Source organism: Cupressus sempervirens, chromosome 11, assembly GCF_028749045.1.
Source record: "Cupressus sempervirens isolate cs-2001-9-10 chromosome 11, ASM2874904v1, whole genome shotgun sequence".
Taxonomy (NCBI): domain Eukaryota; kingdom Viridiplantae; phylum Streptophyta; class Pinopsida; order Cupressales; family Cupressaceae; genus Cupressus; species Cupressus sempervirens.
Window position 1 is genome coordinate 801,554,528 of NC_143128.1, and position 15,324 is coordinate 801,569,851.

Sequence of the window (15,324 nt, forward strand, 5' to 3'; positions counted from 1 at the left end):
TCTCTGCCACCCCCTACTCTCTCCCACTCTCTCACACTCTCTCCCATCCCCTACTCTCTCTCTCACACACACTCCCATCCCCCCTCTCTCTCTCCCTCTACCACTCCCTCTCCTACCACCTACTCTCTCTCCCTCTCCAACTACATACTCTCTCTCCCATCTGCTACTCTCTCTCTCTTTCAGGCTACTCTCTCTCCCCTCTCCCATCCCCTACTCTCTCTCTTTCAAAAACACACACTTCCATCCCCCCTCTCTCTCCTCTCCCATCCCCTACTCTCTAGATATCTCACACACACTCCCATCCCCCCCTCTCCCCCTCTCCCACTCCCTCTCCCACCACCTACTATCTCTCTCTCACTCTCTCTCCATGTCTACTCTCTCTCTCCCATCCCCTACTCTCACTCTCTTTCTCCCATCCCCTACTCTCTCTCACACTGTCTCCCATCTCCTAATCTCACTCTCTCTCCCATCCTATACTCTCTCTTTGCCACCCCCTACTCTCTCTCACACTCTCTTCCATCCCCTACTCTCTCTCTCTGAGACACATTCCTATTCCCCCTCTCCCACTCCCTCTCCCACTGCCTACTCTCTCTCCCCCATCCCCTACTCTCCTTCTCTCCCCTCTCCCATCCCCTACTCTCTCTCTTTCATGAACACACACTCTCGTTCCCCCTCTCTCCATTCCCATCCCCTACTATCACTCTTTCTCCCCCATCCCCTACTCCCTGTCACACTCTCTCTCATCCCCTACTCTCATTCTCTCTCTCTCCCATCTCGTACTCTCTCTCTACCACCCCCTACTCTCTCACACACTCTCACACTCTCTCTTATCCCCTACTCTCTCTCCCTCTCCCACTCCCTCTCCCACCACCTACTCTCTCTCCCCCATCCTCTACTCTCTCTCTTTCACACACCCACACACTCTCATCCTCCCTCTCTCTCTCTCTCCTCTCCCATCCCCTACTCTCTAGATCTCTCACACACCCTCCCATCCCCCGTCTCTCTCTCACACACCCTCCCATCCCCCCCCTCTCTCTCTCTCCCTCTCTACTCTCTCTCTCCCATCCCCTACTCTCACTCTCTCTACCATCCCCTATTCTCTCTCTACCACCCCTACTCTCTCTCACACTCACACTCTCTTCTGTCCCCTACTCTCTCTCTTACACACACTCCCATCCCCCCCTCTCTCTCCCTCTCCCACTCCTTCTCCTACTGCCTACTTTCACTCTCCCATCCCCTACTCTCTCTATCTCTCTCTCTCCCTTCTCCCATCCCTTACTCTCTCTTTCACACACACACACCCATCCCCCCATCTCTCTCCTCTCTCATCCCCTACCTTGTCTCTCACTTGCTCTCTGTCTCCCACTCCCTCTCCGACTGCCTACTCTCTCTCTCTCTGTCTCTCTGTCTCTCTGTCTCTCTCTGTCTCTCTCTCTCTGTCTCCCTCTTTACTCTCTCTACCACCCCCTACTCTCTCTTACATTTTCACACTCTCTGTCATCCCCTACTCTCTCTCTCTCTCTCACATTTTCATCCCCCCTCTCTCTCCCTCTCCCACTCCCTCTCCCATTGCCTACTCTCTTTCTCTCCCATCCCCTACTCTCTCTCTCCCCCCTCTCCCATTCCCTGCTCTCTCTCATTCACACACATGCACTCCCATCCTCCTCTCTCTCTCACTCTCCCTCTTCCACTCTATCTCCCACTACCTACTCTCTCTCTCCCACATTCCCTACTCTCAATATCTCTCTCCCCCATCCCCTACTCTCAATCTCTCTCCCATCATGTACTCTCTCTGCCACCCCTACTCTCTCTCACATTTCCTCTCTCTCCTATCCCATACTCTCATTCTCTCTTACACACATTCCCATTTCCCCCTCTCTCTCCCTCTCCCACTCCCTCTCCCATTGCCTATTCTCTCTCTCCCATCCTCTACTCTCTCTCTCCCCTCTCCCATCCCCTACTCTCTGTCTCTTTCACACACTCCCATGCCCCCTCTCTCTCCTCTCCCATCCCCTAGTCTCTAGATCTCTCACACACACTCTCATCCCCCCTCTCTCCCTCTCCCATCCTCTACTTTCTCTCTCTACAACCCCTACTCTTCAGACTCTCTCCCATGCCCTACTCTCTCTCTCTCTCTCTCTCTCTCTCTCTCTCTCTCTCACTCACTCTCATCCTCCTCTCTCTCTCTCTCTCTCTCTCTCTCTCTCTTTCTCCCTCTACCATTGCCTACTCTCTCTACCTTCTCCTACTCTCAATCTCTCTTTCCCATCCCGTACTCTCTCTATCACCCCTACTCATTCTCTCACACTTCCTCTCTCTCCCATCCCGTACTCTCTCTACCACCCCTACTCTCTCTCACACCTCCTCTCTCTCCAATCTCCTACTCTCTTGGCCACCCCTACTCTCTCTCCCATCCCCTACTCTCTCTCCCCTCTCCCATCCCCACTCTCTCTCTCTCTCTCTCTCTCTCTCTCTCTCTCTCTCTCTCTCTCTCTCTCTCTCTCTCTCTCTCTCTCTCTCTCACACACACACACACACACACACCAATCCCCCCTCTCTCTTCCTCTTGCTTTGCCTCTCTTTTGTCCTCTCTATGCACCATTTAGGTCTCAATAGTGTGTGTGCACTATAGTGCGCATGCACTATTGAGATCCAAATTTAAAAATCTTTAAATAGTGTGTGCACGCTATAGTGCGTATGTGCTATAAGGCATATGTGCTATTCAAACCTCTGCATTCTACCAAGCCTAAGGCTTGGTTTTGCCTTTAGGATCCAACCCAAAGGTATGGATTCTATAAACTGGTCTAAGACATGTTTTGCTACCAACATACAAAAAGTGATTGATTTTTCTTGTGTGCTCTCCTTCAATATTCCTCGTGGTTGAGCATCAATAAGATCAAGTTACATGAAATTTTAGATCTCTGTGTTAGCTATATAACAATATAATTTATTTTTTATTTGAACTATTTCAAGATTTTCATCTATAATTTCCTTTGAATGTATGTCCATTTTTTTTTCAAAAACCAACATGTACTAATTGGGTTGTAGATTTTAACTCATTCATCAAATTTTGTAACAACTTAGTTTTTTAGGAACTAGACTCCATTCTACACACATTAAAAAAAAAGTTTTGATTTTAGATTAGTTTTCAATCATTTCTAGGGGAGCACATAAATATTTTACATTTTTTGGATGTGTCTTGTTAAAAAATTCATTAAAAAAAATACACATTATAAAATTACCTAAAAAATCTGAGATAAACTACATAGTGTTAAGTAACTTTTGACCAGAGCAATTAATTCAAAAAAAAGTTAAAATTTTAGGGGGGCCACACTTTGTACAATGTTTTTTTTTTTTTGAATAAATAGTACCATTTTCTATGGCCCCCTTTTCTAAGGACCTAAAACTAAACCATTTTGGAAAAAAATTAGTAGTTTAGAAACTAGATTCAAAGGACTACTATTTTTGTTTTTATCATATCTTAAAATTTTGATCGTAACTATCTTGAAATTCTTGTTGAAGTTCAAAAATTGCTAATTTCAAAAAAAAGGTGTCCACTTATACCTCCCTTTTGGCACCACAACTTGGCGCACTTAGCCCCTAGGGATGTATTATAATCATTTCTATGGTTTGAAAGGGGTCATAGTATAACCTATGGCCCCTTTCAACACATTTCATGTGACAACATATGTCTATGGGTCCCAAGACCCCTAGGGAGATATTAGAATCATTTATATAGGTTGAAAGGGGTTAGGATAACTTATGAACCCTTTCCGCATATTTCATTGCAACATATGTCTCTAGGGGTCCCAACACCTCTAGGGACATATTATAATTATTTATATGGGTTGAAAGACCTTTCAACACATTTCATTACAACATATCTCTCTAGGGATCATCGGAGCCCTAGGGACATATTATAATCATGAATATGGGTTGAAATGGACCATAGGATATCTTATTACCCCTTTCAACACATTTCATTACAACATATGTCTCTACGGGTCCTAGTGGTCCTAAGACCAGTAGGGACATATTATAATTATTTATATGGATTGAAAGGGGTCAAAGGATAAATTATGATCCCTTTCAACACATTTCACTACAAAATATGTTTCTAGGGGTGCTAGGAATCCTAGGGACATACTATAATCATTTATATGGGTCAAAAGAGGTCATAGGATAACCTATGATCCCTTTCAACACATTTCATGACAACATATGTCTCTGGGGGTCCCAGGAGCCCGAAGAAAATTTTAGAATAATTTATATGAGTCGAAAGGGGTCCTCGGATAACATATGACCCCTTTTGACATATTTCATTACAACATATGTCTCTAGGAGAAATAAGACCCCTAGGGAAATATTATAATCATTTATATGGTTTGAAAGTGGTCATAGTATAACCTATGACCCCTTTGAACACATTTTATTACATAATCTATCTCTAGGTGTTCCATGACCCGTAGGGACTATTGGTGAATAGATTGTCCTTTCAACTAATTTAATAAATTTACTCTATACCCAAGGTGTGAAAAACACAAAATGCTCACAACAGTTCAGGAAATCTCACGTTATTTGACTTTCTGTCTAAATTTTAAAGGTAGAACTCACTTATTAGATTTGTAATGAATTCAAATTATCTTTTGCACTTTTACCCAAAAATGTGTAAGGATCTTTCAACTACTCTTAGGTATTGAGATAAAAATCAATTCAAAATCCTCAAAGAAGCATCCATTTCAATATTCTTATACAGAAAATCTACTTTCAAAAGAATGAACAACATCACAAAATGATATCAATCATTCGAGCACCATAACTGAAATAAACTTATAGTTAGAATAGCAACCAATATCATGAATCTTTAAACCATTGTTCACAAAGTAAACACTTCAAACACTAAGTTTCAAAAGTAGAATCTGAGAAGATTTATACTTGTATATTAGACCTTTCCATGCACACAATCATTTGAAAGAAAAAAATCCACAAACTATCCTTTGATTGCTACTTAAAAAGTACCTATTTAATCAGAGTTTTTCTACTATCTACCTTCTAACTATCTATTGCTAACCTTAGAATAGTTCAATGCCCCAATATTTATAGTTTTTTCATACAAATTTGAAAGGCCTCCATTAAAACCCAACCATTTTGGTTAAAACAAGAAACAATTACAAAACAAGAAAGTAGTTTTTAAATGAGCGCCAAAAAGTAACTGAAGGCAACAGTTTAGTTCAAGCATCATCGCTAGTTTTCTCCTCCTCACCAATGGTCTGACATACTAGCTTCCAGCTTCCAAAATTATTCATAAACTCCTACATCACATGAGAGTGTGGGTTCTTTAGGCTCAGCAATTGGGCTCTACATGCATCCTTCTACCATTTGAATTCCATTATCTTTAAACTCTGACCGGCATTAGGTTCTTATTGAGACACAACATCAATTCCATACTTGCCAATGTAGTGAAATCATTGGGACTTGGTGATTCACCATCCTTGATTTGTTCTACAACTTCACTGAAGCTCTTTGTTAGTGTCTTGACATCCATGTTCCCATCATCAAACTGTAGGATCCTTGTAGGATTAACTACCTTCATATCCTTAAGGAGTTCTTTGTCCATTTCAGTAATCTTATTTTATATGCCCTTTACTTCTTTAATTATCTCCTTGTAAACTGACTCCTTCCATCCCATGTTATTTTTCATAATGAAAAACATGCAGGGATCTATGTTTTTCATTGGGTTCCCATTCAGGAACTTGAGGACCCCGAACCTCTCGACTTCAACCACTTAAAGAATAACTGCTTGACATTGACCTAGCTTAGTTTCCCAAGCTAGAACTAAAGTTTAGATCTCTCCCATCAATGATTCTCCCTCAGCATAGACATTAGTAAATTCTAAAATAAATTTATTACCTTCCTTTATGATGATGTCCACCTAGTCCTTCGCAACATCAGCTAATAGCTTTCTTTTTTGCCTTTGCTTCATCAATTTCTAACTTCTTGCCAAATTAGGATCAAAGGGCTATGGAACTTGAATAATTGGAAATGCACCAAGGTTCATTAAGGAATCGATATATGCAGCCATTTTCATTAGCATGCCTTTTAGCTCCCTTTTCTCTTTGCTATCCTTTTCAAATTGTGTCAACATATGATCAGCAGAGAATTTAAAGAAATTATTACCGGTGCTCCTATTAATGGTCCCCAGTTCAATAGAGGTAACTTTGAAACCTTCATCATCAATATCCCCAGAGTCCTTCTTCAACTTGTAGGTAGCTATTTCAACAGCAATTTTTCCTATTACTAGATCTTTGGTAAGGTGAGCATTTGTCTTCAATTTCTTTACCTTCGAAGCCCTTGCCACATATTTAGTGATGATTTCTTTCATTGATGTGGGCATTGGTTGCAAATTCATTTTTTTTCTAATTGTGTTAGATAGCCAAGAAGGAATGGTAGGGCTCACGAACATCACCTAGGCATCTCTAGTAGGAGTTAGGAATTTGGGGTAATCTACCTTAGGAGCCTTGATGAAATGGACATCAGCATCCACACCATCTAAGAGATTGAGGCTATCATTCAAATCCTGTCCTTGAGTTGACATTCTCTTCTTCTAAAATTTATGTTGCTTTAGGGCTTGAGACTTAGATTGAGATCTAGTCCTTGGAGCTGTAGTTTGCAAATGAAGGGTTGTCTTCTTCTATTTATCCTAAGCCAATATACTACCTACAATAAGAGAATGTGTGAAATCAAATGGAGATGGTTCAGAAAAAGAAACCACCCCTAAAGAGGATTCATTAATAATTCCTTTACTCTTTTCCTTTAACCAGTCATTTGTGAAGGTAAGTAAAAATATAGACCTTAGATTGATATCATCTTCCTCATCTTTATTCCAATCAATTTTCAAAGACTTCACTTCATTAGGTTCTTCCTAGCCAGGTCCAATTATATCTAAGCCATCTTCAACCACTCCCTCTATTTTGAACTTTAACCTGAAAGAATTAATTTGTTGAAATGTTAGCCTTGAATGATCCTTTCTCAAAACTTCTCCTTCATCCTTATAATATTTCCATAGGTCTTCCAATTGTGGAGTTTTTGATGGGTGAACTTCAAGACCAAGAATCTAGACTACATACCCTTTATTGTCGAAACCACTTCTGCTATGGTAGGAGTGAAAATTGAACCCAAGAAAATTACTCCCAATTATAGGAGAATTGGTCATGCTACTACAAACCAATGAACCTATCTTGATAGGAAAAGTTGTTTCCCAATCCTCTTGCAGTAAATTATCCTTTACAACAAAGAAGAGTTGCCTAATAATCTCGGCCAGAACAAAATAGTCCAAAGCATACTATGGAAACTTTGTAGGTTCTTCTTCGAATCCACCTATCCTCAAGTACATGAACCTGGGAAACTATATGAAGTGGCTTCCATATTGCTAAACTAACCTTTGGGCTTTAGGAGACAACCTAGGCATTGACATATTCTTCATAGACACAAAAACATTCTCTATTAACAGGTCATGAACTTTCCTAAAATCTTCCAAGACTCTATCTTTCTATAGTAGAGGGCAATATTGGAAACCTATTATTTCTTCACTCCATACTCCATGAGGAAGAGGGGTAAGATCACAAGTAAAATAGGAAGCCGTATAAAAATATTCCTAGGATTCCTTAGCACGTTTGAGTTGAGCCCTCAATGAATTGGCAATAATCTCTACACAATGCATCCATTCTTCACCCTTCAAGATGATTTCTATGTACCTATACATCCATTCTTGAAAAAGAAACACATCAGCTGAACCTTTGACTTTGTGCAATAACACCACAAGGTCGTGTATATGAGGTTTAAGGTGATCTTTTGTGATGACCTTAGGTAGCCTAAAATCTCCACCATATATGGCCTCAGTCCATTTCCTAGCCAAGGTATTAAGAAATTAGTTTGGGGTTTCTTGATATTTAGCCTGGGCTTGAATAGGGGAAAATGCAGCAAAAGTATTCTCTGGCAAAGACAATATAGAGGCAATAGTGTCTCTTGAAATTGAGAGTAACGTGTTGCCATTTTTACTTACAATACTCTTGCTTCTAACATTGTAGTGATCAATATAAACTTGAAGAAGTTCAAGACTCACAAAGGCTGGGGGAAAAGTAGCAACCTCAATTAACCCACTGGTTAGGACTTCCACACACCCATTCACCTCATTAGCATATTCAAGAAAATTTTCCTGTAAATTCTCCAACTTAACCCCCACCAAATTCATATAAAAAATGATTGGCTTTCTACATTCTAAACTTGAGAAATTACCAAAACAAACAAGAATTGCTAAGTTCTCAGCTATATTCTACTGAAAAATCAACAATTTTCTCTGTCTCCCTTAACAGCTTCTTCTCCACATTTCAGTTCTTCGCACGAAAAATAGAAAAAGAAAGTAAAGAAAGTTTTAAAGAGAAAGTACTTATGTGTGAAAGTAAAGGTTCATTATAAGGCATTAATGACACATCACTCCTTGTTATCATTTGCATGTTTGAAAGCCTTCTTGGATAAACTTTCCATTTAATGATTTCTTTTTCAGATGTATTGGTAATGATTAGTTTTAATGCGACATCCAATCCCTTTATTCGGCTAGAGATTTCCCACTTTCCCTATAATGATGACTCTCCACATTGGGAATAGAAATGTGCTTTAATTCATTATTCTTTGACATGACCATCAATTGCCTTATGAGATGACAATGTGTCATACACCAGGATTTAGTGTTTCCAAAACACCTTTGTTACTGAACAACTTTGAACTACCTGGAACCTCAGTTCGAAGTGGTTCAAAGTGATTCAAAAGAAAAATCCCCCAAGTTGACATATATCACCTACCAAAATAAATGTTAGCACAATCCTTTGGTTGAACTGCTTTGAACTACTTTGAACTGAGCTTCAAAGTGGTTCAAAGTGGTTTGAGAGAAGAGATATCGACCGGGGGCAAAAAGGACTTCAAGTAATCATTTTGGGAGATGGTGAATATGCAAAGTGTCAAGGGAAAGACTTCAATAAATGGTTGGGGAAAAAAATAAGGAAATACCTTTCAAAAATGGTGACTCAAAGAACTACTAATAGGGACATATAAGAATCATTTATATGGGTCGAAAGAGGTCATAGGATAACCTATGAGCCCTTTCAACAAATTTAATTACAACATATGTCTCTAGGAGTCCTAATACCCCTAGAGACATATTAGAACCATTTATATGGATTAAAAGGAGTCATATGATAAGCTATGACCCCTTTCAAAATATTTCATTACAACATATGTCTCTAGGGGACAAAGGACCCCTAGGGACATATTATAACCATTTCTATTGTTTGAAAGGTGTCATAGTATAACCTAACCCCTTTCAACACATTTTTCATGACAACATATGTCACTAGGGGTCCCAAGACCCCTAAGGACATATTAGAATCATTTATATGGGTTAAAAGGGGTCATAGTATAATCTACGACCCCTTTCAAAAAAATTCATTACAACATGTCTCTAGGGGTCCCAAGACCCCTAGGGACATATCAGAATCATTTATATGGGTTAAAAGGGGTCATAGTATAATCTACGACCCCTTTCAAAAAAAATCATTACAACATGTCTCTAGGGGTCCCAACACCCCTAGGGACATATTATAATCATTTATATAGGTTGAAAGGGGTCATAGGATAATCTATGATCACTTTAAAAAAAATTCATTACAACATGTCTCCAAGGGTCGTAGCTTACCTAGGGACATATTTTATATGGGTTGAAATGGACCATAGGATGTCCTATGACTCTTTTCGACACATTTTATTACAAGATATGTCTCTTGGGATCCTAGGACCCCTAGGGACATATTATAATTGTTTATATGGGTTGAAAGGCATCATAGGATAACCTATGACACCTTTTGACATATTTCATTACAACATATGTCTGTCGAGGTCATCAAAAGCCTTTGGACATATTATAATTACTTCTATTGTTTAAAAGGGGTCATAGTATAACCTATGACCTGTTTTGAGACATTTCATGACTACATATGCCTCTAGGGGTCCTAGGACCCCTAGGGACATATTAGAATCATATATATGGATCAAAAGGGGTCATAGGATAACCTATGACCCCTTTCACAATATTTCTTTACAACATATGTATTTGGAGGACAGGACCCCTAGACACATATTATAATCATTTCTATGCTTTGAAATGGGTCATAGTATAACCTGTGATTCTTTTCGACACATTTCATTACAATATATGTATCTAGGGGTCCCAAGACCTCTAGTGACATATTATAATTGGTTATATCGGTCAAAAGGGGTCATACAATAACCTATGACCCCTTTTAATACATTTCATGACAACATACATCCCTAGGGGTCCCATGGCTCCTAGGAACTTATTATAATCATCTATATGCGTCAGAATGGGTCATATGATAACCTATGACCCCTTCTAACACATTTCATGACAACATATGTCTTTAGGGGTCCCATCACCCCTAGGGACATAATAGAATCTTTTATATGGGTCAAAAGGGGTCATAAGATAACCAATGACATCTTTTGACACATTTCATTACAACTTATGTCCCTAGGGATTGCAATACCCATAGGAGCATATTACAATAATTTATATGGGTTGAAAGGGGTCATAGGATAACCTACTACCCTATTGAACACATTTCGTTACAACATATTCTATAGGTATCATAGTACCCCTCGGGACATATTATAATAATTTGTATGGGTTGAAATGGGCCATAAGATGTCGTACGACCCCTTCCAACACATTTCATGACAACATATGTCTCTAGTGGTCTTAGGACCCCTAAGAACATATTATAATTATTTATATGGGTCATAAGGGGTCATAGGATAACTTATGACTCATTTTGACACATTTCATTACAACATATGTCTCTAGGGGTCCTAGGAGCCCTAGGGACATATTATAATCATTTATATGGGTTCCCCTTTGGACACATTTTATGACAACATATGTGACTAGGTCCCAAGACCCCTAAGGACATATTAGTATCGTTTATTTGGGTTGAAAGGTGTCATAGGATAACCTATGAACCCTTTCGACATATTTCATTACAACATATGTCTCTAGGGGACATAGGAGCCCTAGGGACATATTATAATCATTTTTATAGTTTGTAAGGTGTCATAGTATAACCTATGACCCCTTTCGACATGTTTCATTACAAAATATTTCTTTAGGGGTCCCAAGACACCTAGGGACATACTAGAATAATTTATATGGGTTGAAACAGGTGATAGAATACCCTATGTCCCCTTTTGACACATATCATTATAACATATGTCTCTGGTCATCCCAAGACCCCTATGGACATATTATAATCATTTATATGGGTTGAAAGCTATCACAAGATAACCTTTGACCCCTTTCGACATATTTGATTACAAAATATTTCTCCAAGGGTTGTAAGATCCCTAGGGATGTATTGTACTCATTTATATGGGTTGAAATGCGTCATAGGATGTCTTATGACCCCTTTCAACACATTTCATTACAATGTATCTCTCTAGAGGTCCTAGTGGTCCTAGGACCTATAGGGACATATTTTTATATGAGTCAAAAGTGGTCATAGGATAACTTATGATCCCTTTCGACACATTTGATTACAACATATGTCTCTAGAGGTCTTACGATCCCTAGGGACATATTATATTCATTTTATGGGTTAGAAGGGGTCACAAGATAACCTATGACCCCCTTTGACACATTTCATGACAACATATGTCTCTAGGGTTTCAAGACCCCAAGGAACATATTAGAATCATATATATGGGTCAAAAGGGGTTGTAGGATAACCTATGACCCCTTTCAACACATTTCACGACAACATATGTCTCTAGGGTTTCAGGACCCCAAGGAGCATATTAGAATCATTTATATGGGTTGAAAGGGGTTTTAGGATAACCTATGACCCCTTTCGACATATTTTATTACAACATATGTCTTTAGGGGACATAGGACCCCTACACACATATTATAATCATTTCTATGGTTTGAAAGGGGTCATAGTATAACCTATGATACCTTTTGACACATTTCATTACAACATATGTCTCTACGGGTCCCAACACCCCTAAGGAACAATTTGAATCATTCATATGGGTTGAAAGGGGTCATAGGATAAGCTATGACCCCATTCGACATATTTCATTACAAAATATGTCTTAAGGGGACATAGGACCCCTAGGGACATTATAATCAATTCTATGATTTGAAAGGTGTCATAGTATAATCTATGACAGCTTTCAACACATTTTATGACAATATATATCTCTAGGGGTCCCAGGACCGCTAGGGACATGTCATAATAATTAATATGGGTTGAAAGGGGTCATAGGGTAGCCTATGACCCCTTTTTAAACATTTCATTACAACATGTCTCTAGGGGTGCCAAGACCCCTAGAGACATATTATAATCATTTATATATGCTGAAATGTGTCATAGGATAACCTATGAACTCTTTCAAAATAAATCATTACAACATATGTCTCTAGGGGTTGTAAGATCCCTAGGGACATATTATAATGATTTATATGTGTCCAAATGGGCCATAGGATGTACTACGAGTCCTTTCAACACAAAATTGATTACAACATGTCTCTTGCAATCCTAAGACCACTAGGGACATATTATAATTTTATATATAAGTCAAAAGACATTATAGGAAAACTTATCACCACTTTCAACACATTTCATTACAACATATGTCTCTAGCAGTCCTAGGACCCCTAGAGACATATTATAGTTGTTTATCTAGGTCAAAAGAAGTCATAGGATAACTGATGACCTCTTTCGACACATTTCATGAAAATATATGTTTCTAGGGGTCCTAGGACCCCTAGGGACATATTAGAATCATTTATATAGGTTGAAGGGGTTAATAAGATAACTTATGACACTTTTTGACATATTTCATTATGACATATGTCTCTAGGGGTCATCGGACACCATAGGACATATTATAATCATTTTTATGGATTAAAAGGGGTCATAGTATAACCTATGACCTATTTCAATACATTTCATGACAAAATATGCCTCTTGGGTTCCCTAGACTCCTAGGGACATATTAGAATTGTTTATCTGAGTCAAAAGGGGTCATAGGATAACCTATGACCCCTTTCAACATATTTCTTTACAACATATGTCTCTAGGGGACATAGGACCCCTAGACACATATTATAATCATTTCTATGGTTTGAAATGGGTTGTAGTATAACCTATGACCCTTCTCGACACATTTCATTAAAACATATGTTTCTAAGGGTCTTAGGACCCATAGGGACCTGCTAGGGACATATTATAATCAGTTATATGGGACAAAATGGGTCATATGATTACCTATGACCCCTTTTGAGACATTTCATGATAGAACATTTCCCTAGGGGTCCCCCAAACTCTAAGGAATTATTATAATCATGTATATGGGTTGAAATGGGTCATACGATAACCTATGACCTCTTTCAATAGATTTCATGACAACATATGTGTCTAGGGGTCCAAGACCGCTAGGAACATTTTAGAATGATTTATATGGGTTGAAAGAGCTCATAAGATAACTTACGACCTTTTTTGACACATTTCATTACAACATATGTCTCTACAGATCCCAAGAACCATATGGACATATTATAATCATTTATATGGGTTGAAAGGGGTCTTAGGATAACCTATGAACCCTTTCCACATATTTCATTACAACATATGTTTCCAATGGTCGTAGTAGCCCTAGGCACATATTATAATCATTTATATAGCTTGAAATGGGCCATATGATGTCCTATGAACCCTTTAAACACAATTAATGATAACGTATGTCTCTATTGATCTTAGGACACCTAGTGACATATTATAATTATTTATATCGGTCAAAAGGGATCACAGGATAACCAATGATCCCTTTTGACACATTTTGTGACAACATATGTCTCTAGGGGTCCTAGGACACCTAAAGACATATTAGTATCATTTATATGGGTCAAAAGGTGATATAAGATAACTTATGACCCCTTTCAACATATTTCATTACAACATATGTCTCTAGGGAACATAGAACCTCTAGTGACATATTATAATCATTTCTATGGTTTGAAAAGGGTCATAGTATGACCTATGAGCCCTTTCGACACATTTCATGACAACATATGTCTCTAGGGGTCATAGGACCCCTAGTGACATATTAAAATCATTTGTATGGGTCAAAAGGGATCATAGGATAACCTATGACACCTTTCAACATATTTCATTACAACATATGTCTGTAGGGGATATAGGACCCCTAGGGACATATTATAATCATTTCTATGGTTTGAAAGGGGTCATAGTATAACCTATGACCCCTTTCGACACATTTCATGACAACATATGCCTCTAGGGGTCCTAGGACTGCTAGGGACATATTACAATTGTTTATATGGGTTGAAAGGGGTCATAGGATAGCCTATGACCCCTTTCAACACATTTCATGACAATGTATGTCTCTATGGATCGTAAGACCCCTAGGGACATAATATTATAATTTATATGAGTCAAAATGGGTCATAGGATATCCTATGAACCGTTTCAACATATTTCATTACAACATATGTCTCTAGGAGTCATAGCAGTGTTAAGATCCCTAGGGACATATTATAATTATTTATATGGGTCAAAATGGGTCATAGGATAACTTATGATCCATTTTGACAGATTTCATTACAAGATATGTAACTAGTGGTGCTAGAGCTCCTAGGAACATATTATAATCATTTAAATATGCTTTGAAAGGTGTTATACAATAACTTATGACCCCTTTTGAAACATTTCATGTCAACATATGTCTCTAAGATTCCTAGCAGCCCTAGGGACATATTAGAATCGTTTATATGAGTTGAAATGGGTAACATGATAATCTATTACCCCTTTCGACATATTTCATTACAACATATGTCTCTAGGGGTTGTAGGACACCTAGGGACATAATATAATCATTCTATGATTTGAAAGTGGTCATAGTATAATCGATTACCACTTTTGACACATTTTATTACAACATGTCTCTAGGTGTCTTACGACCCTGAAGGACATATTATAATCATTCATATGGGTCGAAAGGAGTCATATGATAACCTTATGGGCCCTTTCATCATGTTTCATGACAAAATATGTACCTAGGTGTCCTAGGACTCCTACAAACATATTATAATCATTTATAAGGGTCGAAAAGGGTTATGGAAAAACCTGTGACCCCTTTCAAAATATTTCATTACAAGATATGTCTCTAGGTGTC